The sequence below is a fragment of the Nelumbo lutea genome, chromosome 5, assembly GCF_056320005.1.
Source record: "Nelumbo lutea isolate HS-2025 chromosome 5, American lotus-T2T, whole genome shotgun sequence".
NCBI lineage: Eukaryota > Viridiplantae > Streptophyta > Magnoliopsida > Proteales > Nelumbonaceae > Nelumbo > Nelumbo lutea.
In genome coordinates, this window is record NC_142688.1 from 81,290,850 (window position 1) to 81,315,148 (window position 24,299).

A 24,299-nucleotide genomic window follows, 5' to 3' on the forward strand; every position below is an offset into this window, starting at 1 on the left:
GAAAAACATCTGGAGCATGTTCAGCATACACTTAGTATTTTGAAGTAGCACAGGTTCTTTGTCAAGTTAAGTAAATGTGTTTTTGGCAAGCAAGAGCTTGAATATTTGGGGCATATTGTTGCACACCAAGGTGTAAAGGTGGATGACAAGAAAATTGAAGCTATGGTGACTTGGCCGAGACCTGCAAACATCACAGAATTATGTGGTTTCTTGGGCTTAACAGGTTACTACCACATGTTTGTTCAAGGTTATGGCATAATAGCCCATCCATTAACAAACTTACTTAAGAAGGGAAAATTCCAATGGCATGAGGAGGCCGAGACAGCTTTCCTTAGCAAGCCATGACTACCACAACCACATTAGCTATGCCCAACTTTGCAGAACCTTTTACTATAGAAACGGATGCATCAAGTGATGGGATTGGCGAGGTTCTAACTCAAAACAACAAGCCTATAGCTTACATGAGCAGGGCATTGGGAGTGACAAAGCAATTGTGATCCACCTATGCTAAGGAGATGTTGGCCATAGTGGAAGATATTCGATTAGGGAGGCCATATTTATTGGGGTGGATCTACATCAAGACTGATCAATGGAGCCTAAGATTTTTCTTGGACCAGTGGGTTGCAACTCCAGAACAACAAAAATGGGTGGCTAAATTACTGGGTTATGACTATGAAATCATCTATCATCCTGGACATGAGAATTCAGCAGCAGATGCATTGTCAAGGAGGAGTGATAGTCCATTGTTAAATGCCATTCATTTCTCAGCAATGAATATATGGGATGACATTCGGCAAGCTTCTAAAGTTGACAACTACATACAAACAATGGGAAAAAGGGCAAGTGACAGTTCACACAACTCTTTTATATGGCGTGATGGGTTACTTTTATACCAGGGAAGAATTGTGGTTCCTGCCGACCCAACATTAAGAGCTCGATTATTGTATGAAGTCCATGACTCCAAGATTGGGGGGCATTCAGGGGTCTTAAGAGCATATAAGAGACTGCACCAACAATTCTATTGGCCACAAATGTACAAAGTCGTGCATGATTATTTTTAAAAGTGTGAAGTCTGCCAACGTATCAAAGTAGACACTGCAACACCAACTGGACTTTTGCAGCCTCTACCCATCCCTAGCCAAGTATGGGATGATATCACTCTTGATTTCATTGAAGGACTATCAAGCTCAAAAGGAAAAGTCACCATCTTAGTGGTTGTTGACAGGCTCAGTAAGTTTGCTTATTTTATTCCCTTAACACATCCATTTATAGCTAAAGTCATGGCAGAAAAGTTTGTTGAGAACATTGTCAAACTTCATGGGATGCCTCGATCCATCATCAGTGATCGAGACCCAATTTCATCAGTACTTTTTTGCAGGAATTTTTCAAGTTATTGGGTTCCAAATTGATGCTTAGTTCATCTTACCACCCACAAACGGATGGTCAATCCGAGGTTGTTAACCGCTGTGTTGAGCAATATCTCCATTGCTTTGTTCATCAATGGTCGTGCAAGTGGAGCACATATTTAGCTTGGGTTGAATACTGGTACAACACTACATACCATGCATCTACAAAAATGACTCCATTCTAGGCACTTTATGGCCATTTACCACCTTCAATTCCAGCATATGACAATAGCTCTTCCCCCGTACATGTGGTTGACCAAAGCCTCATCACCCGTGACGAGTTACTCCGCCAACTCAAGATCAACCTAGAAACCTCCATTAATCAGATGAAGCAAATAGCATACTCAAAACGTTGAGAGGTTTCTTTTGAATTAGGTGATATGGTCCTCCTTAAGTTGCACCCTTACCGTCAACAAACGGTCTTCAAGTGAGCTCACCAGAAGTTATCAACTCATTTTTATGGAATTTTTCCCATTTTGCAAAAGATTGGACCAGTGGCGTACAAATTGCAGTTGTCGGCAACAGCAAGAATTCACCCAGTATTCCATGTGTCTTTGCTCAAGCGATATGTTGGAGACCAAGCCAATCATCCCTTCAACTTGCCTCTAGTGAATGATGAGGGAGTTATCATTTTAGAACCTCAGCAAGTTCTTGATCAACGTAGGGTCAAACGCGGTGGTAATTTTGTCGAAGAATGTTTAGTTCGTTGGAAGCATTTGCCTGTTGAAGATGCCACTTGGGAAGCTATAGAACAGTTGCGTCAACAGTTTCCTGATGAGAAGCTCCCTCTTGAGGGGGTGCGCATTGATAAGCTCAGAAGGTCCACTCGAACCCCCAAGCCCAACCCGAAGTATATGTGATAGCAACCAGTGCATAATTGTGTCCAGTTGGTGTCTAGTTTGCTTAAGTTGTGTAGTTATGTATTTATGTGTTTTAAGTTATAGTGGTATGTGTTTATGTGGTAGTGGGAAACTGGGTCTCCTAAAGACTCGGTTGTTTATTTGATGTAGTGTGTCGATGTAGTGGGTGACTGGGTCTCCTAAAGACTTGGGCATTAGCTTTGTTTAGTTTTTTAGTTGTTGGTACTGGTTGTTTAAAAAGGGGTGAGCAGACATGAATGAATCAGAGAAGTATTATCCCTATTCTTGTGGTTTGTTCTCACCCAAAGAAGAACTGTGTTTATTTTTCTTGCTACTGACTAGGACTTATCAAGGTGTCACTAGTTGTGCCATCTGTAGCCAAGAGTGGTAGTAGGACGACTACTCCTTCCTCATCATGGCCTCCACCAAAGCTCTCGGTCTCACTTACTACCTCGATTGATCGTGCCCAACGTCTTTTACAATGAAAGGATATAAGAAAAGCTAGAATTTTGGGCTTATTCAATGAGCACTTATTCCGAGCTTATTTTCTAAACATCAATAAGTACTTAATGGTGTGGTCCCAACCAAAATAAGTACTTAGTTGAGCAAGCACTTATATTTAAGCACTCCTAAACTTGTCTAAAGTCCTAAAGTCAATAATTCTATCCCTTCCTATGTCATGTCTTGCTTCTTAATGTCTAAAATCATTTGTGATAGGATTGCAAAGTTATATAGGCAATTTTGGTGGAGGAAGACTTAGTCTGGGCACAACAAAATTCATTGGCTTAGTTGGGAGTAAATATAAGAACAAATTAAATGGAGGCTTGGGTTTTAGAGACCTTCACTTCCATATTCTCGCCCTCCTTGCAAAGTTTGCTTGGAGGTTGGCCTTTGGTGAACCAAGTATATTAAAAACAAAAACTTTCTGAAAGATGATTTTAGAAATTCTAATTCTTGGGGATGGAAAAGTATCCTTGTGGGGAGGAAAGTCATTCAAAAAAACCTATTGCTGGAACGTTAACATAGGGCTTTCAGTCTCCATTTGGGAAGACCCTTGGCTTCCTACAATCAAGGAAGGAAGCTTAATTGGTCTTACACCCAATCAGCCCTCTCCCCAAAAGGCATCAGATCTCATAGACCACTAGAATAGATGCTGGAGAGTTGATCTTCTACGATCTCTCTTCATTGAGGAAATCTTGAATCACATTTATAGTATTCCACTTGCTAAGAGTTCTTGGTTGGATAGTGTTGCTTCCAAGGATGGGGCCGAGGGCAACAAAGTAAATTCACTGATGTTCGAGGCTGATGGGTCCAACTTGTGAGCAAGAAAAGAAAACACGTCAAAATCCCAGAGTGTTATCCTAAGGGCAAAGACTCCGATGGTCAAGTTAGTCAGGTGCTTAAGGAGGGGTCAGACCAAGCTTAAGATGAGGGCATAAGGCTTAGTTCTTAAGAGAGCAAACGAGGTCTCTCGAGAATAAGAATGCAAGAGAGCAAGAGTGAGCAAGATGGATTTACCTTGCACTAGGCACCCCATTTTATAGTTGACCTTGCCATGGAGTGGTTGGAGGTAGTTATTGATGGACAACAAGTATTCCATCTAGACGATGCCACGTGGCATAATTTGGGGCCTGCCATGTGCACCTACATCACTTGCCCCTCACTCTCGAAGCAATGGTGGTCGAAGTCAAGGGATGTGCTGAGTGGAGACCTTGACTTCGACCAAAGAGAGTACTTCATAGTTTCGCGGAGGCATCAATTGGCACATTCGGTAGAGGCCTCGACTTCAATTGAAGAGAGCATCATGTAGTGGTGCAGAGGCGTTGACCTCAGCTGCTGAGAGCTTTTCTTTGTAACCCTGTGGTGACTACTTCCTTGTTGACTTCTCGCCTCTTAGGAAGATCATGGTGGGCCGAAGCGTGGGACCATGGCTGGCACGGGTGCGAGGCATCAGTGTTCGTCGGTCGTGCTCTGTACGGGATGGCATGCTGGGTCGCCTGGTTTGAGTTGCTCTTGACCCGTAGTCAATGGGTGGACCAGCTCATCTTTTCAACGTCATTTCATCTTCCCAAGGTCAATACCATGTGTAATGCATCGATTCAATCTATCAGGTTGGCAACTCCGTGGTCGTTGGATCAAAGCGATTTGAGTCGTACATTTTTCTTTAAATAGGGTTATTGGTTGAGGCAGTTCCCACCATTCACTTGCTTCCACTTGTGATCCTAATGACCTCGGCCACCAATCCAGCCAATTCCACAATCTTCCTCTTCATACTCAAACATTAGGTAAAGAACTTTTCCTCGAACCATTTCATATTCAGACTCTGGACATGAGTCTAAGAGCTCCCCTAGAGCGCCCCTAGAGCACCTAGTGTTCAAGTACTGAGGGAGAGGACTGCCCCTAGAGGTGTCAAGTGTGACCGATGGGGCAAGGAGTCTCCCGATGAAAGTACTGGCTCCACAAGGCCAAGGGGCGATGCTGCGGGGAATGTCCTAGCACATCCTGAAGTGGTGGAGCCAGAGAAAGCTGGAGATCCTACTCTCGAGGAGCTTGCTGAGGTTGAAGGCTGAGGCATGACAATGATGTGTTACCCACACTCCAATCTGGACAGTGAGCTCATCAAGGAGCAAGTGAGGGTTGTTTCCGAGATATACCATATACTTGGGGGCTATAGGGATAGAGTCCTCATCATTGGCGATAGGCCATGGAGGCCAACCGAGGAGGAGGTGTGTGATCACGAGCACTACTTCCACTTTGGCCTTCGATTTGCTGAAGGAAGGGGCCAGTGGCTTCTTGTCATTGTCCTTTTTGGTGTGGCCATGGCCGCGACCTTCTCTTTCCTTCCTCTTCTTCTCGGTGACCCCTTGATTGGTCTTAGGCTCATGGTAATGGAGGCACCCATTGGCCTCGGCTTATTTGATGACAATGTACTTTTGCGCCTTCTTCAAGAACTCGGCCTTGTTCTTGGGTAGTGTCTTGGAGATTGACCATTTGAGGGGTCTCTGTCGAAGGCCGTTGATGATGGCATGCATGGATACCAGGGGGTTGAGGTCCCTAACTTCAAGCTCTTCCTTCTTGAATATGTCAATGTATGCTCAGAGGCTCTCTCTGTGCTTCTTCTTGATCGACATGAGAGACACGACGATCTTCTAGAACTGCCGGCTACTGATGAAGTGGGAGAGAAAGAGGCTAGAAAATTGGTCCCAAGAGTTGATAGACTGAGGAGGGAGCATAGAAAACCATTTGCACGCTGCTCCCTTAAAGGCGGCTTAGAAGGCTTGGCACATTAGGGTGTCAGAATGCACGTAGAGGAGTATGAGTGCTCTAAAGCTCTCCAAGTGGTCATATGGATCAGTGGTCCCATTGTATGTCTCCAGAGTGGGAGCTTTGAAATGAGGTGAGAGCGGCTCCGAGGTGGTGGAGTCAATGAACGCGTCCATCCAGGTTGACGAGGAGTTCTAACTAGTGGAGGCAACATCACAGCCCTCCTTCAGCTGTCGGATTTGGTCTTGGATGGTGTCGATCTATGCCTGTAGGTCGCCAAGGCTTCAATTAATGGGGGTGTGAAACGTCAAGAAAATAACCCCGATAGTTCACTTCATGACTGAATAAATGGAGTCGCCACCCATCAGAAATAACTAACGAGGAGTGATGGGGCTCCCAAATTTGCTTTTCGTAAAACATCTCGGAACAAATAGTGACTCCATACCATTCAGCTAGGACAATTCCCATCTGGGTCGGTGTAAACACCAAATCCCCTTTTCCCCCCCAAAAAATACAAATCTACAATTCTAGATTAAAAAAATTGTATTCCCGGGCTTGGAGGTGTACAGTGACTATGACCTCATCTCTCACACCCTCAGGTTAGACCCTTTTGGATGTAGTGAACTAAGCAAAAAAGTGGGAAAACATATCCACACCCCTTTTCTATCAGATCCCTACCTTCGGACTTGGCTGCCTAACCAGAGAGTTGGAGAGAGTGAAATCGTCACTCTCTTCAAGCAAAGGATAACTCAAGCATTCCTGAATTTGCATAAACAAGATGGATCAAACAAACTAAACCAAAAGTGCACAACTATAATATAAAAAGGAGTAATAGCGAACTTTAAAGAAATCGCAATGGGATATGAGCTAATCAATTTTACCTCTTGTGGCATAAAATGAATAGCGATGCTATTGTAGGTGAGGAGTAAAATTTGGTTACTTGTGGTCTTGGGGGCAATTCAGTAAATTGGGGTAAAAGGGAAATCGGGTAATTTTGAGACAGTTTGGTGATTTGGGGTCTAAAGGGGTAGGTTGGGAAGGATAGTTGGGTAATTTTGGTGAATAAGGGCATTTTGGTTAAAAGGGCAATTAGGAAATTTGGGATGGAGGGTATTTTAGGAATTTGGTCAGGGTATTTTGGGAGATTTGGAAAAAGGGGTAATTTTGGTAATTTGGAATGAAGGGTATTTTTGGTAATCTGGTCAAGGGTATTTTGGGATGTTTGGAGAGTCACTTTGGAAATTTAGATTGGACGGGTATCTTTTGGGAATTTAAGCGAAGGGTATTTTGGTCAAAAAGTATTTTGGGAATTAGGAACGAAGGGTATTTTTGGTAATCTGGTCAATGGTATTTTAGGAATTTTTAAGTCATTTTGGAAATTTAGATTGGAGGAGTATTTGAGCGATAGGTATTTTGGTAATTAAGAATGAAGGGTATTGTTGGAAGAAGGGGTAATTTTGGTAATTTGGAATGAAGGGTATTTTTGGTAATCAGGTCAAGGGTATTTTGTGAATTTATGTCAAGGGATAATTTTTCTAATTTCGAATGAAGGGGAATTTTGGTAATCTGGTTAAGGGTATTAGGTGGGTTCAATGATGGATTTTAGAGATTTGGGGGTTGAGATTTGGGTTCTTTGGATTCTGAGGTGAGTGGTAAGGTCAGATTGGGCCAATTGGGCCTAAATCAGACGGGTTTGGAATCCGGTCAATCTGGAGTCTTGAAATGGAATCTTGGTACGATTTAGGGTAAATGAAGGTGTTTTGGGCTGAAATTTAATATGTATGCGTTTTGGTGTGTCCAGAGTCTAATGATGGTATTTGATCAGTTGAAGGGGGTCAAGATCGTAGGAATTTGGGTCAACAAGATGTTTCAGAACAGAATCTTGGTTTAATTGAAGGGAAAATGGGGGAATCTGGGATTGAAACTTTATGGGCAGGTGTTTTCGGAGGTCCTGTGTCTGATGGTTGTGTTTGATCTAATGGTTGAGGTTTAAATGGGGGTGAGCAGTGCTATTAGATAGGTATTGGGCAGGTTTAATGATGGATTTGAGGTTTCCGAGGCTGAAAGTTGGGCTTTCTGGGTTTTTGAGTGTTTTGGAGAGGTCGGATGAGTCTAATAGGGTGTTTGGGGCAAATTGAAGGTTCAGGCGACAGATCGAACAAAAATCGAGTATTAACAAGGGGCCTAGGCCTAGTCTGGGTTCTCCCTTACACGGAATGGGTCGGCCCTATTTCTTGAATGTTCAAATGCTGGCACATCCTGAGCTTTATGGGCTCGATGATCGTTGATGAAATTGCAGAGATCTGATACTGGTGGGGGAGAGACATAGCGTTGGCCTCCAGCCCGTGGCTAGAGTGCCTGACGTCATCTTGGTTGCTTTCTCAACGGTGGTGGCAGTCTCAGATGACGACAAGTCTATGGACTCCAAGAGATCTGCAACTTTCTCAACTTTCCAGTCCTGAAATGACCTTCTAAATGAAGGGTTCCAAGTAATAGTACCCCCACTCACTTCAAACTGACTAGCCACCCAACTATTCTGATTTTCTGCAATCTGAAATAGCTGAGGGAAAACTTCAGCAAGAGGTCTATTGTCACACCAAGTACCCTTCCAGAACTGCAACCTAAACCCCAATTAAGGGGATGTCTTAGTTTCATACATCTCCTTCATCGGATCAACCTTTGTCAGCTTCAGGTTCAGGTTCAGGTTCAGTCAAATCTGCACATAACCTGAACTGTTAACATCAGTAAGTCATTTTTCTAACTACTACCAATTTAGATATTTCTGATGGTATTGTTCTATTCTCTTCTTTGTTAGGAGAAGGCTTCGGATTATGTATTTATGTTTGTCTCTCTTTAAATGAAACCCAAAATCAAACAAAAAGTCACCATCTCTAATTGAGTATATATAATAAGATAATAATAAACTATGAGCACTAGTATAAATATTCTTACAAACCATCTTTAATGCATCCTTTCAAGCCAAATTGGCAAAATGGTATTAATATTGTCAGGATGAGGTGCAGAGCAGACTAAGGAATACCAAATCCCTTATTAAGATCAGCAAATTATATTGGTCTTAAATACAACATGATGACAAACTTGGAGTTCTTGAAAACAAAATTGGAAGATGACCTCTACATGTTTGGTGACAGTATAATAAAATGCATTAATTGATATGTTTCCCACTCAAAATAAGAGAACAAGTGAACGGAAATCAACTTAATAAAATTTGAAAATATTCATTAATTTTTTCAATAAAAATCTTTTTTTTTATAATATTTCTTAAAGAGGAAAAGACAGTGGTCACCTAAGATTCTTTTCTAGATTGAGGCTTGTTTCTAGCCTTTAATTGTTAAGTAGTTCTCTATTTAGATTTCATGTTATCGATAAATATATAGTTTCTCTTTTTAGTTGTTGCTATGTTTTTCCAAGGACTAACTCCTCTTTAGTATAGCAAAATATATGTTGAATTTGGTATATGTAGTTTTAATATCTATACTGGACAGTTGAAGTTATCTTCCATATTTCAGACCCCCATGTAGACCGCACTTATCAGACATGGGAGAGGGGTGTCTAACCCCTTCCCTCTAAAGGGATAGGATATCCATCACATTAAAGATTGCTGAATAAGGGAATTTTTCTCTCCCTTCAACTGGGAATTGAATTCCCGATTTAGAAAATCATATTTTCAAATATCATTTTTGAACCATAAACTGAACCAGATCTTAACCAAAAGGAGTAGGCAGGGATAATACCTGATACAAAGAAATAGTATCTCCCAATGGAGGTGTTCATGCCCAAGGAAGGATTCAAAATCTGCTCCCACTGAAGATGGCGCAGTGCAGGGTGGAACAGAATCAACAGTGTTCTTCCAAAAGAACTTGACCCTTCGCAAGAATCAGCTGGATGGCTTGTGAATACAACTTCAACCAATATTTTCTCCAAAAGATTGGTATCAAGATCAAATCTTGATTTCTCCCAAGAACTGGAGATCAAACTGCTGGAGGCGACGGCTGTAGGAAGGAGGCGGCAAGAGAGTATTTGTAGGGTGCAGAATTCTCTCTTCTAGTAATCTCAGATCTGAAGACAAGGATCTGTAGATTGCATGTCTAAAGGCTGCTGCCCCCTCCTCCTTTTATAATCCCAAAGGGTTCAGCTCCCAATCCCATTAGGAGTTGCTAACCCAAATCATATTTGGATTAGAAGTCCCCTTAAGTGATAAGGGATAACCCTTATCTTATCTACAGATTAGATCAGCCATCTCCTAATCTAATTAGGAGGCTTCCAGATCTAAATCTTATATAGATCTTGGACTCTCTAAGTGGATAGGGTCTGAGCCCAATCCTATCAGCTGATCCATCTCAGAATTCGCCCCTTAAGTGACTAATCAAATTAGCCCAGTTCGAAATGGGCTTAAGGCCCATTTAAGGTTATGTATTCATTTAGCCTTCCAAACTGCTGCCCAGTTGGGCTTCCTTGTATGGCGTGGGACCCAAACATTGATCTACACATCAGCCACATGGGTTCGGCCCAGCCTTTGCTACAAGGCCTGGCCGAATACACTGTTATGGACAGTGCACCCCCTGAAAACCCATCTCATAAGCTCTATGGGCCCAACACTTACCCTAAGTGGTCCTTGGGCCAAGCCACCTTGTAACACCTAGGGACTGTGGGCAGATGCAAGATTAGCCCATCAAGTATTATCCTCAATGGTCTTACGCTTAACCTCTCAGCCCATAACGACCATACACTGCCCGACAAGAGAGGACCTCTCCCTCGGCTGCAAGGAACATTGTTGCACTCTCTGCTTATATGGATCCCGGGATTTAAAACATTTTGCAAATATTTTAGAAACCATAATATATATATACTTTTATATCTCATATAAAATATATTTTGCAAAACAAATCTCAACGATTGAAATCGGCTGCCGGTAGTCTTGGTTTCCATTAGTGAAAGTGCATCCTCGATCATTACCTTTGTCCGATAAAGGGGCTGATCTGTCACTATGACCACCCACTCAGATGAATTCTCAAACTATCCCAACATACCTAGGTTTTGACCCCTACTAAGGATCTCACTGATTGGTACATCAAAGACAGCCCAACCCGACACCTAGTGCAGTATCATAATCGAGTCTAGGGGTCGTGTGTAACTTTCTAGTTTTTCCCATCAATCTCCAAGGTCCAGGGCAATACTAGAAATCTGGTCCAGTTCAAAATTCAATTAATACTACACTGTATGTGCCTAGGGTCTCACCCCAGTATCTGAGACAAGTCACTCCAACCGACTTGGTGGCACCACAGTGTCAGCCTTGTCAGGATAGGTCTCCCGAGACCGACCCACTGGCTGTGAACATTCTAAACTAACACGAGTCTCATTAAGTGTCCAGTTTAAGGGTATTACACAGAAACATACCAAGGGAACATGAATCAAATATGCACTTTTATTCATTTACAATAAACTCATAAAGTACATCATTTTGATTGAAGCTAAGGGCATACAAAACTGTCTAACAGCTCCCACTTGCACTTAGGTCCAATCAGGTACTAGCTAGAGTCCCATGCTTTTCATGTGTTTCTCAAACACTTTCTATGATAGTGGCTTTGTCAATTGGTCTGCCACATTTTTCACTGACGCTACCTTCTGAATCAAGACGTCCCCTCTACCAACAATCTCCCTTAGTACATGGTACTTCCTCTCGATGTGCTTCGACTTTGAGTGGGCTCATGGCTCCTTAGCGTGAGCAATAGCTTCATTGTTGTCACACAACAATGGGATGGGTGATGTACTGGACGAAACTACTCCCAACTCGTGAACGAACTTCTTCATCCACACGGCTTCTTTGGCAGCCTCACTTGCGGAAATGTACTTGGCCTCGGTCGTGGAGTCTGTAGTGGACCCCTGTTTGCTGCTTTTCCAGCAAACAACACACGATCCTATCGTGAAAACATATCCAGATGTAGACTTTCTATCATCTGGATCCGACTGGAAATCGACATCTGTATACCCTTGGATCTATAGTGAGTTACCATCGAATACTAGACAAAACTCTTTTGTCCTTCGAAGGTACTTAAGTATGTTTTTCACAGCAATCCAATGCTCCTGCCCTGGGTTGGCCTAAAATCTGCTTACTACACTCACTGCCTGCGCAATGTCAGGACGAGTGCACAGCATGGCATACATGATGCTCCCTACGAAAGAGGCATAGGGAACGTCTTTCATGCCATCAATCTCCTCAGAAGTCTTGGGAGACATCTTCTTGGAGAGAGTGACTCCGTGCCTGAAATGAACATTTCCTTTCTTGGAGTTTTCCATGCTGTATCTTTTGACCATTTTGTCAATGTAGGCAGATTGGGATAATCCTATTATCCTTTTCAATCTATCTCTATAGAGTCGAAGACCCAGTATATAGGAGGCTTCTCCAAGATCTTTCATGGAGAACTACTGTGAAAGCCATACTTTCATCGTAGTCAACATTCCTACATCATTCCCAATGTGTAGAATGTCATCTACATACAGAACCAAGAAGTTAACCGTATATCCACTGTACTTCCTGTAGACACAGCGCTCATCCGGATTCTACTCGAAGTCAAACAATTTGACAGCAGAGTCAAAACGGATGTTCCAACTTCTAGAAGCTTGCTTAAGTCCATAAATGGATCTATTGAGTTTACATACCATGTTTTCCTGACCCACAACTATGAAGCCTTGCTGCTACTGCATATAGATATCTTCAGTAAGATCTCTATTCAGGAATGCAGTTTTGACATCCATCTTCCAAATCTCATAATCATGGTATGCTGCTACATCTAACAGGATCCTAATGGATTTAATCATGGCCACAGGTGAAAATGTTTCCTCATAATCGATGCCCTCTTTCTGAGTGTACCCTTTCGCCACCAGACGAGCTTTAAAGGTCTCAACCCTACCATCGGGGCCCTTCTTCCTCTTGTAAATCCATTTGCAACCGATTGCTTTTACCCCGGAGGGCGGATCTACTAGAATCTAGACTCCATTGGTCTCCATTGAGTTCATCTCTACTCTCATGGCCTCCACCTTCTTCTGGGAATCCATGTCCAACATAGCTTCTACGTAAGTCATGGGATCCTCCTCACTAGTGAAGGTTTCCAGCAGGTAACTATCCTCGTCATAACCATAACGGACTGGTGGCCTGGATACCCGAGTGGATCTTCTAGGTTGGTCACTACCTGGAACTTGTGGGACATCTCCCACTGCTCCTGAGCTCTCCTCATCAAGAACAATTTCCTGACGATGGGTGTCCAGGATGTAATCGGTCTCCAAGAATTGGGCATTTCGACTGCAGAACACTTTCTGCTCACTTGGGTCATAAAATAGGTAACCTATAGAGCCTTTTGGGTAACCCACAAATAGGCAACGGTTGGTCTTGGATTCCAACTTGTCTGCACTCATTCTTTTAACGTGTGCTAGACAACCCCAAATCTTCAAGTGTCTAACACTTGGTTTCTTTCTGGTCCAAAGTTCATATGGAGTATTCAGAACCGATTTGGTTGTAACCCGATTCAGCACGTAAATCGTAGTCTCTAATGCGTAACCCCAAAAGGATGTGGGTAACTCTAAGTGTATGAGAAGCGACCAGACCATATTTAATAAGGTCATATTCCTCATCTCTGAGACACCGTTAAGTTGTGGTATAGCAGGAGGAGCTAATTGTGATACTATCCCATTGTCCTTTAAGTAGTCCCTGAATTCGTCAAAGAGATACTTGCCACCTCGATCTGATCGAAGGGCCTTAATTTCTCTCCCTAACTGTTTCTCGACCTCTTGTCTAAACTATTTGAACTTTTCAAAGGATTCACACTTGTGTCTCATTAGGTACACGTAACCATATCGTGAGAAATCATCTGTGAAGGTGATGAAATACATGTGTTGATTTCGTGTCCTAACACTCAGGGGACCACATACATCAGTATGTATTAGGTCAAGTGTGCTTGTATATCTTTCAGGCTTACCGTTAAATGGCCGTTTCGTCATCTTGCCTTGTAGGCAAGGCTCACAGGTGGGAAGATCTTCTACAGTTAGAAAATCCAAAGGACCATCCTTTACCAACCTTGTGATTCGGTCAACACCGATGTGGCCAAGTCGGTAATGCCACAAACACGTGGGATTAATAGTATCACAGGCTCTCTTCTTGGGGATTTCAACCGACGTAGATTCGGTTATGTTAGTTTCTAGAGAAGGATGTAGAACATAGAGATCATTCTCCAGTTTCCCATATGCGATGAATTTGTTATTTCTTTTAATAGTAATTGTATTACTAAAGAAGACAGAATAACCATCTGCACACAGTTTTGAGATAGAAATCAAATTTCTCCTTAAATTTTGTACATAAAGACAATCTTTCAGTACAATTATTCCTTCTCTAAAAATTAACTCTACGGTTCCTATGGCCGCGGCTGCAACAGTTGGAGTAGTCCCCAAGTAGAGTGTAACTTCTCCTTCACTCAGCCTTCTGCTTACCTTGAACCCCTGTAGTGAGTTACATGCATGAGTTGAAGCCCCGGAGTCAATACACCAAGATGCAGAAGTTACCAATAAATTGGTTTGTATGACACAAGTTTCGAAATTACCTTTCTTGGACTCCAGGTAGGGAGGACAGTTCCTTTTCCAGTGGCCGGTCTTCTTGCAAAAGTGACAGGCATCCGATGCTTTGTCTTTCTTCTGCTTCTTACCCTTAGTGGCTTTCTTCTGAGGCTTCTTTGCCTTCCTCTTTCTCTTGCCCGTCTTGCTAGCTTTAACAAGCATAGCTACAGGCTCATCCTTTCTAATCAGTTCTTCGGCTCTTTGCAACATATTGCTAAGATCTTGCAAGTTGACATTCAGCTTGTTCATATTATAGTTCATGATGAACGGATTAAAGAAAGGAGGCAAAGAATTAAGGATAGCATCTATTTGGGTTGCAAGGTCCAGCCCGGATCTAAGAGCCTCCAATTCGTTGATGTATCCCATCATCCGAAGACAATGGTCGTGAACTTGTTGGCCCTTGGACATTTGTGCGGTCATGAACTGTTTCAAGACCTTTTGTCTAGTAGAACGATTCTGCTATTCATACATCATCCTGAGACTGTCCAATATGTCCTTGGCAAGTTCGATCTAATCGAACTGCCTCTGTATCGGGTTGTCCAAGGAGGCAATGATGTAACACCGGGCAAGGGAGTTTTTCTCATCCCATTCCTGATAGTCTCTCCTTAGGGCCTCAGAAGCCCTGTCGCCCGGACGCTCCGGGATTGGATTCTTTGCCACTTTGTCTAGCTTTTTAGAAGCTAGGACCAACATAAGGTTCCTGTACGAGTCGGAATAGTTTGGGCCCTTAAGCTTGTTATCGTCAAAAAGCATTGCAAAAGATCCGTTTTCCATTTTCTGATAAAAGAGTAAACATCAGTCCACAACCCAATTTGATTCATGTTCATTTCATAGATACGGATTTTAATCTACGATCCATTTCCATTTATTCATCTCTGAGATTTCCCTCCTTTCTCAGTGATGGAGACTACGGGTTGTCTCTGGAAATGTGGGAAATCACATAGGGTGCATGGAGCCAACTGTTTCAGCTGCATAACCCCACCACCTTTCTATGAAGAATCATATCCACTCATCATATGAGTTTTCCCTTTGGACTCTATCAAACAAGGTTCAGAGCCATTTTCAGGTAAACCTTTCTGTCTAGTGAATGCTTACCCATCATATTCATGAATGCCAAGGTGCCGTGAGAGAGTTCCCATTTTCTGGTTAAGCCTCTTCCACATCGGTTTATGACACCCCTATCATCTTATGAAACACTTAGACAAGCCCAACAGCAAATGGATAACCCATTTTCTGGTGCGTTTCCTCATTACTGAAGGACTCATCCTCATGCTAATGATGGAAGGCCTTTGGAGAGTTCATCATATGAATCTCCCTATCACATGCACTCATATTAGCTAGAGGGAACAATTAATTATGCCCTAGTTTGATTTAAGTCAAACCAAAGTGTCTCCCACTGACTTTCATAAAGTCAGATTTCAGTGGGCCTTAAATCAGCTAGGGTTCCGCACGTAACCTCTTGATGAGGTGTGGGACCCACCACTGAGGGAGGTCATCCAATGACCAAAAGGGACACCATGTCAATGATGTGCATTCAGCCATGGTGTGCGTAAGAGCCACTATCGAATGATCATGGGCCAAGCACTTATGGCCCATGTACGCAGCACATCACACATCCATACATCTCATGTAGGGATAAATTGATTCAATCAATTAATTATCTGTAAGGCCCATTAGAAGCCTGTTTTAAATCCATAATATTAACCATTAATATTATCTAGTTATATGGGCTGAATTAGGGTTACTCAGCTCGGTCCATATAGCTTTATCCTTTGAAGTGGGATTTTAGCAGTTTTAACTATTTAAAACTGGGCCTTTACAGGTTGGGCCGAATTAACCATTTAATTAAATATCAATCCTCATGCCCATTAGTGGGAAAATTAGGGCTGACTTTCAGCCTTGATTAAACCCTAGATTTGGTCCAAACATTTTGAACCAATCTTGGTTCGAATGGGTCTAGGGTTTGATCTTTAATTAAATCTTTAATTCAAGAAAATAATCTGAAATTAAATAGCTGATAAAAGAAAATCAAGAATCAGTTAAACAGGGCTGTTTGCACATTCCATCCTGCAAAACAAAGGTTAGATCATAATTTTTTTTGTGCAGTTTCACAAACTGCAAATCGCAGATAGCGAATGTCTCATCTTCGATCCAAAATTAAAATTAAATAGCAATCCTATTTCTATTAGTAATTACATCAGATTGAATGCCTATACATTGAGTCTAAAAAAATAAAAAATTATTTACAGACCAAATGTAATAAATAAATCAAGAAACTGTAAATCTTGCAGTTCTCCCTGCGCAAACCAAGAATTCGATCTCCACTTGTACGAATAGCCCATAAATCAAGAAAATCATAAAGAACTATTCTAAACAATAATCAAATTTATATAAAATTAATTCCAGATTATTTGCCCATCAATTTTGGGAACAAATTTCCCAAAACCCATATCTGTGCAAATTGGGTAGAACGCCTTCTGCCTATTTGCGTAGGTTCAGATCTGAAATAGAATGGTTCAAGATTTGAATCATGGCTCTGATACCACTAAAGGAATAGGATATCCATCACATGGACACCCAAAGATTGCGGAATAAGGGGGCGAATTTCAAAAATTTTTCTCTCCCTTCAATTGGAATCGAATTTTCTATTTAGAAAATCATATTTTCAATGATCATTCTTGAACCATAAACTAAACCAGATCTGGACCAAAAGGAGTAGGGAGGGATAATACCTGATACAGAGAAATAGTATCTCCCAATGGAGGTATTCACGCCCAAGGACGGATCCAAAATCTGCTCCCACTGAAGATGGCGCAGTGTAGGGTGGAGCAGAATCAGTAGTGTTCTTCCAAAAGAACTTGACCCTTCGCAAGAATCAGCTGGATGGCTTGTGAATACAACTCCAACCAATCTTTTCTCCAAAAGATTGGTATCAAGATCAAATCTTGATTTCTCCCAAGAACTGGAGATCGAACTGCTGGAGGCGGCGACTGTAGGAAGGAGGCGGCAAGAGAGTATTTGCAGGGTGCAGAATTCTCTCTTCTATTAATCTCAGCTCTGAAGACAAGGATCTGTAGATTGCATGTCTAAAGGCTGCCGCCCCTCCTCCTTTTATAATCTTAAAGGGATCAGCTCCTAATCCCATTAGGAGTTGCTAACCCAAATCATATTTGGATTAGAAGTCCCCTTAAGTGATAAGGGATAACCCTTATCTTATCTGCAGATTAGATCAGCCATCTCCTAATCTAATTAGGAGGCTTCCATATCTAAATCTTATATAGATCTTGGACTCTCTAAGTGGATAGGGTCTGGGCCCAATCCTATCAACTGATCCATCTCAGAATTCGCCCCTTAAGTGACTAATCAAATTAGCCCAGTTTGAAATGGGCTTAAGGCCCATTTAAGGTTATGTATTCATTTAGCCTTCCAAACTGCTGCCCAGTTGGGCTTTCTTGTATGGCGTGGCACCCAAACATTGATCTACACATCAGCCACATGGGTTCAGCCCAGCCTTTGTTACAAGGCCTGGCCAAATACACTGTTATGGACAGTGCACCCCCTGAAAACCCATCTCATGAGCTCTATGGGCCCAACACTTACCCTAAGTGGTCTCTGGGCCAAGCCACCTTGTAACACCCAGGGACTATGGGTAGATGCAAGATTAGCCCATCAGGTATTATCCTCAATGGTCTTACACTTAACCTCTCAGCCCATAATGATCATACACTGCCCGACAAGAGAGGACCTCTCCCTCGGTTGCAAGGAACAGTGTTGCACTCTCTGCTTATATATCTCATATAAAATATATTTTGCAAAACAAATCTCAATGATTGAAATCGGCTACCGACAGTCTTGGTTTCCATTAGTGAGAGTGCATCCCCGATCATTACCTTTGTCCGACAAAGGGGCTGATCCAGTCACTATGATCACCCACTCAGATGAATTCTCAAATTATCCCAACATACCCAGGTTTTGACCCCCGCTAAGGATCTCACTGATTGGTACATCGAAGACAGCCCAATCCGACACCTAGTGAAGTATCATAATCGAGTCTAGAGGTCGGATGTAACTTTTTAGTTTTGCCCATCAATCTCCAAGGTCTAGGGCAATACTAGAAATCTGGTCCAGTCCAAAGATTCAATTAATCCTACACTGTATGTGCCTAGGGTCTCACCTCGGTAGCTGAGACAAGTCACCCCAAACAACTTGGTGGCACCACAGTGTCAGCCTTGTTAGGATAGGTCTCCCCAGACCGACCCACTGGCTGTGAACATTCTAGACTAACACGAGTCTCATTAAGTGTCCAGTTTAAGGGTATTACATAGAAACATACCAAGGGAACATGAATCAAATATGCACTTTTATTCATTTACAATAAACTCATAAAGTACATCATTTTGATTAAAGCTAAGGGCATACAAAATTATCTAACACCCTCTCCAACCCGAGTCTTACTAGGCTGGTTAAACTACGCCTTGAGCTTTTGTAGTCGTTGTTGAATTAAAATGATGTTGAATATAATTCTTAGAGGCCCCATCACCTCCAATTATTGCAAATTATGGGTGGCAACTCCATACCAACTCCAAATGAGCGGTTTTCCAATGCTCAAAAGGACCTTTATCAAATGAGCTCAGAGGTTGGAAGATCTGTATGTTGCAGAGTAGAAGACTTATAAGAAAAAGATGAAAAAGGTAGAAAACCCAAACAAGAACAAAGGGAAATAATAGAAATAATAAGAGAAAAGAACTAGTTCTAAATAATTTTGGGATACTCCCCGTTGCTCTTGATTTTTTAGTGTTCTTAAGTTCAGGATTTTGAGAATTTGTTTGATTTATATATTATTTAATTTTTGGTACGTAGTCAGATGGAATTCATTTGAATTATGTTAGATAGTCTTTTTGTTTTTCTCTTATAGTTTCCCTAAGAATAAATAATTTCATGATAGTTTCAACTTTCTTATTCTTTGTTTAGTTTATGAAAAATACTTTACTCATATTTTTCTATTACTTCTAGGTGCAAAGCCATGGATCGGCAAATATTCCAGTTCAAGGTGGGAATAATTTCCATCCCATTCTTGAAGTAACGCCACCAAACCCAGTCAGGTATTACTAGTTGGGTTTTATTTCTCATTTACTTAATCTTTTACCATGAAAATAATAATATATTTTAATAATTTTGTCTTTTATGTGCAGAGATGTGAGTCAGCAATCCCTCCAATTCATAGTGGAGATATTCTCATCCCACTCCAGAAGTACCATCACCAAACCCAGTAATCTATCACAAGTTTGATTTATTTTTCATTTGCTCATATCTTTTAGTGTGAAAATAATGTTATATTTCTTTGTGTTTTGTAACAGATGTAAGAGCCTAGAAAAATGTTTTGTAATCTTTTTGGCAAGGGAAATACACTCTTTTGATGAATGTTTTATTTTCCTTTTTTCGTAATAATATAGATTTTAGTTTTTAATGATATTATCTTTTATTTTGAGTTTCATGTGATTTGATGAATGGATATACAATATTTTTGTTATATACAATTTATTTGAAAACAGGTTAATATAGGCTCTATATTGGGTTATGACAAACATATGGGTGGAGGTGTTTCCAGCCACCAAGGTTGTTGATGATGTTTATTATTAAACGTCACAAAAAGAAATTTACTTATTTTGCATTATTTGTGACATATAAACAAATTTTATTGAAAGAGGATTTTTTTCGTGACGTTTCCGAAAACGTCATCAAAATAAACAAATAAATGTCACCAAATCTACAGGCAACTCTTGAAAACTTTTTGTGACATTTGCATTATTTGTGACGTTGAAATAAATGTCACTAAATGATGTGTTTTTCATGACGTACAAAAATAAACAAATAAATGTCACAAAAAATGTGTATAAGTTACTTGAAAACTTTTAGAGACATTTGTGAAATGTCACCATAACTAAAGTAAACGTCATGAAAACCTTTACAGATATGACATTTGGTGACAAGGGAGCAAAGATCACGAAAACGTTTCCGTGATGTTTGGTCCATCTTTGGTGATGTTAGACCAAAGATGCATTTTTTTTTTAGTGCACCTTGAGTAAGGTGTGGTCTGCACCTGTAGAGCTGAAGATTAGGTCCTTTATCCGGAAGTGCCTCAATCAAGCAATTGCAGTTAATGTGAGCAAAGACAAAAAGAGGTATAGTGGACTCGGCCACGTGTCAAATTTGTTAAAAAGAGGAGAGTGCTGTGAGTAGACGTGGGAAAAGTTCTTGTGGGCAGCAGATTTGGGGAGTTGAATCGGTGCTCCATGCCTTTTGTTCATGCCATCATGCTAAAAATATTTGGCTCGATAGTCCCTTTAAAGTCAGTCTAAAAATTCCTCCATCAATTCATTCTTTTAGGCTATGTTTGGTTTGAAGGAAAAGGTAGGGAAAGGAAAGGAATGATAGAAAAACATATACAAAGTTTGAACAGGATGGTGAAGGATGCACTGGAATATTAATATTGATGGAAGTTTTATTGTCTTTTGTCTATGCTGCTTCTCCCTTTCAGGCTGAAGTCATGGCAGTGAAGAAGGGTTTAATTCTGGCTTTATCTTGTGGCTATTCAATCATGAGATTGAATCTGATTGCCTTAGTTTGGTTAAATGTGTTAATGGTAAGGAGATGGTCATCAGTGCTGATGCTTTCTTTTTGTTCAGAGACATTGCTGAGATGTCAAAGAGATGTCTTATTTCCTTTTTCCTCTGTCAGAAGATCTTGCAATGGTGCTGCTCATGAATTGGCTCGAAGAGGTGTTTTTGATCAAGGTGTTTTTGTGGATGATTGTCCCGACTGATTATTCTCTTTAGTTCAAGCTGATTTGCCCTAATCTCTTTCTTTGTGTTTTGTTTTTCGTTGCTTTATGTTCTGCTTAAACTTGGATGCTTTCTTTCTTTCCGTGGCTAGAAGAAACTATCAATCGAGCTAGCGATGTAAGTTGGGTCGGGCTTGGGCCTTAGGTCGGGCTGATTCAAAATTTGGTAAATACTCAACCCAGCCCATCCAAGTTGCAACCCTAAGTCCAGTACCTAGATATAGGATAGACCACTTTTCTAATCGGATAGTTTCAGGTTTGGAATTTGATAGGGCTCAAATGGATCGGAATGAATTTGGTATGGGGTATTACCCAAATTTTATTGATCATTTATATTTATATCCAAATCGAATTTGGATTGATGTTGGAATGCATTAATAATTTAAACTAAAAATGATAAAATTTTGCATATTATTAACAAGATGAACTAAAAATGATTTTGATATTGTTTATCATTGACAAAATATATAAAAAATAATTGGTATGAAACTTGAATCTCTACGCCAACCGAACCCTAAAACTTCCTTGTATACTAACGGAACCACCTCAAGACCTCAAGGGGGGAATAACTCGATTTACCACCGAATGGACAGACTTGGCCAAACAAGGCACATGAGAGGACCATTGGGTTCAAGAGCATCCAATCAGGGGCGTTCACATCTCCAGCACCCCACAATGCCCTACAGTACATCTCCACCGTGTATAGGGAATATTTCCTAATGATGACATCATCGATTCTGATACTATCATCAAGAGCCCCAATACATGGTGGGGATGTGCTGTAGGGCATTGTGGGGCGGCCCCTTGCGGGCAGAGATGTGAAATCCCAATCAAGCCGAGGCTTATATGAAGAATATGTATTCTTTTTCTTGGGGGTGGTGGTTCATAAGAAGAGTTTTCTGTAAATCATTCTATTAAAATTTTAGGAAATCCTTTTGAAAAACTGGGCTAATGTTACATGTTTTCTAGTTAAATAGTATCATATTTGATTAACAGCATATACAATGCCTGCTTGTTTTTTATAATTTCTTTACAAGCAGGTCAAAAGAAGTGAAGATTGTAAAATTAGACCCAATAGAAAATCATGTATTTGAAGAACCTTTTTCATTTAGACAGAAAAGCTGATGTCTTACGCAATGTAGTGGATTTGAAGTACTTCAGTAATGAATTACATTCTTGTAAATCCTTGTAAGACCAAGGGAAAACTTAAAAGAGACAGATACAAATCAGCTTCAGAAAGCCGTAAATTTGTACTTAGACAATAATATTTTGACAGACCAAGATACAAATTGCTACTTCGTCTCCTTCATTCTTTTCTTTGCCATTTTTTCTTTTTATTTTTTTATTTCCTATAATTTTTCATCACATGATAAAGCATTTAAAAATACAATTTAAACCAAAATAGCTTCAATAATATCCATAGTGTGAATTTTAGAATTTCATGAATCATCGAGTCTTTGAATGCAAGTTACATTAGAGGCGTGAGTAAAGGGACCATTTCTCTCTAGGGGTGCTCACAGTTCGGTGGGCCTTTTTTCTAAATCAAACCAGTAGTTCTGATTTTTATAAAATTATATATAATAAATAAATAATATTATATTATACATATTAAATAAATAATGGATGGTCGGTTATATAAATAATATAAAATATATTTGAAAAATATATTATAATATACATAAATATATATAATATATAAATATATGTATTATGGTTGGTTCGGTTAACTGCCAACTTTTTATATTGACTAACCAAAATCGAATCAATACATTAGGTTTTTCAAAAATACCAAACTGATCGATTTGATTAACCAAAATTTTCAGTTTAGTCTTGTTGGATCATTTTGGTTTTTCCGTTTTTCATGATCACTCCTACTTTTCTCTACGTCATGCATGTTTCACAAAGAAAACAACAATATAGAAAAGGTAATAAGTGCATACACATGGAGAAAAATATGATTTTAGTGCATGAAAACAATTATGAATGGCTAGTTGCCTTCCAGTATTGCAAATTGAGAGGAATAAGAAGATCATATATTTCAACGCACAAATTGAATTATAGCCCACCTTAATTATATAATAGATCAACATTTGATGTTTTGCTTTGTTTAAAATAGAAAGCTCATATTGCAGGATTCAAAAGCAACAAATTAAATATTGCAGGCTAGAACCCATCATGATAAATCCAAAAATACATCATATATAGAAATGATCCCACGCATGCCTCCTAAATGATGCACAGTGGGCTGGGCGTGCTGGATAACCTATCATGATTGAACACGCCAGTGTTTCATGCATGTGCATGGGTCCCATGTGAGATTCACATCTTACGCGATGGAACACTAGTGTATTCATTCGTGATAAGTTGTCCAACCTGTTGTATATAATATTGTCACCAGCCAATCCCAATCCCAAGGTTCCATGCAATCGCTCGAAGCACAATTCCAATTCTAAGGTTTCAATCCCTTTGGCACATCATGAATCAATATTTGCATTGCATTATAATGTATCTAAGGCATAAAAATCATCATTGTTTCAAGTAAAGATTTGTCAATTTTCTAATTTAATCATGTTTCTAGTTAAAATTTATTAATATTCGTATCAAAGTCCCTCATGGCAACAAAGTCCCTTTTGGCACTGAAGTCCCTTGTGGTGAAGAAATCGATATTGTTTCATTTAATTGCATCAATTTTAAAGTCTCTCACTCTGGGCATAGAAATCACCTAATTTGTTTTTAAATGTTGTTTTTCTAAACAAACTCCATTGTCCATTCCCTTGTCAAACAATCTCAGTGTCACTTGATGAGGGTTGACAATGCCGAGGTAGCGGCACACGAATATTAGTCCCAAGTGGAGCGAGCTACCGACATCATCGATGACTTGAAGAACAATTTGATGACCAAGCGAAACCATGTTGGTAGGGGTGGCAATTTTTCACCCAACGCGTTGAACCCACCCAAGATCTAATCCACCCAACCCGCCCATTTACTTGGTGAGTTGTGTGATCAACCCATCACCCAACCCGCCCATTTAAATGGGTTGGTTGGGTTATGGATAACCATTGGGTTAACCATTACAGACATAAGTATTAATTCCTTAGCCTTTGTTTTAATTTTCTTCATTTGAATTAAATAATTTATAATTAGTGCATTAATTTTCTATTAATTATTGACTAAATTTAGTTTTGTCTTGAATCAACACACTTTACCCAACATAAATCCAAATCAATTTGACTTGAGTCCGGACCAGTTCAATGTGACCTGACTCAATCCAAGTTGACCCGAATCTGAAATAGACCATGGGCA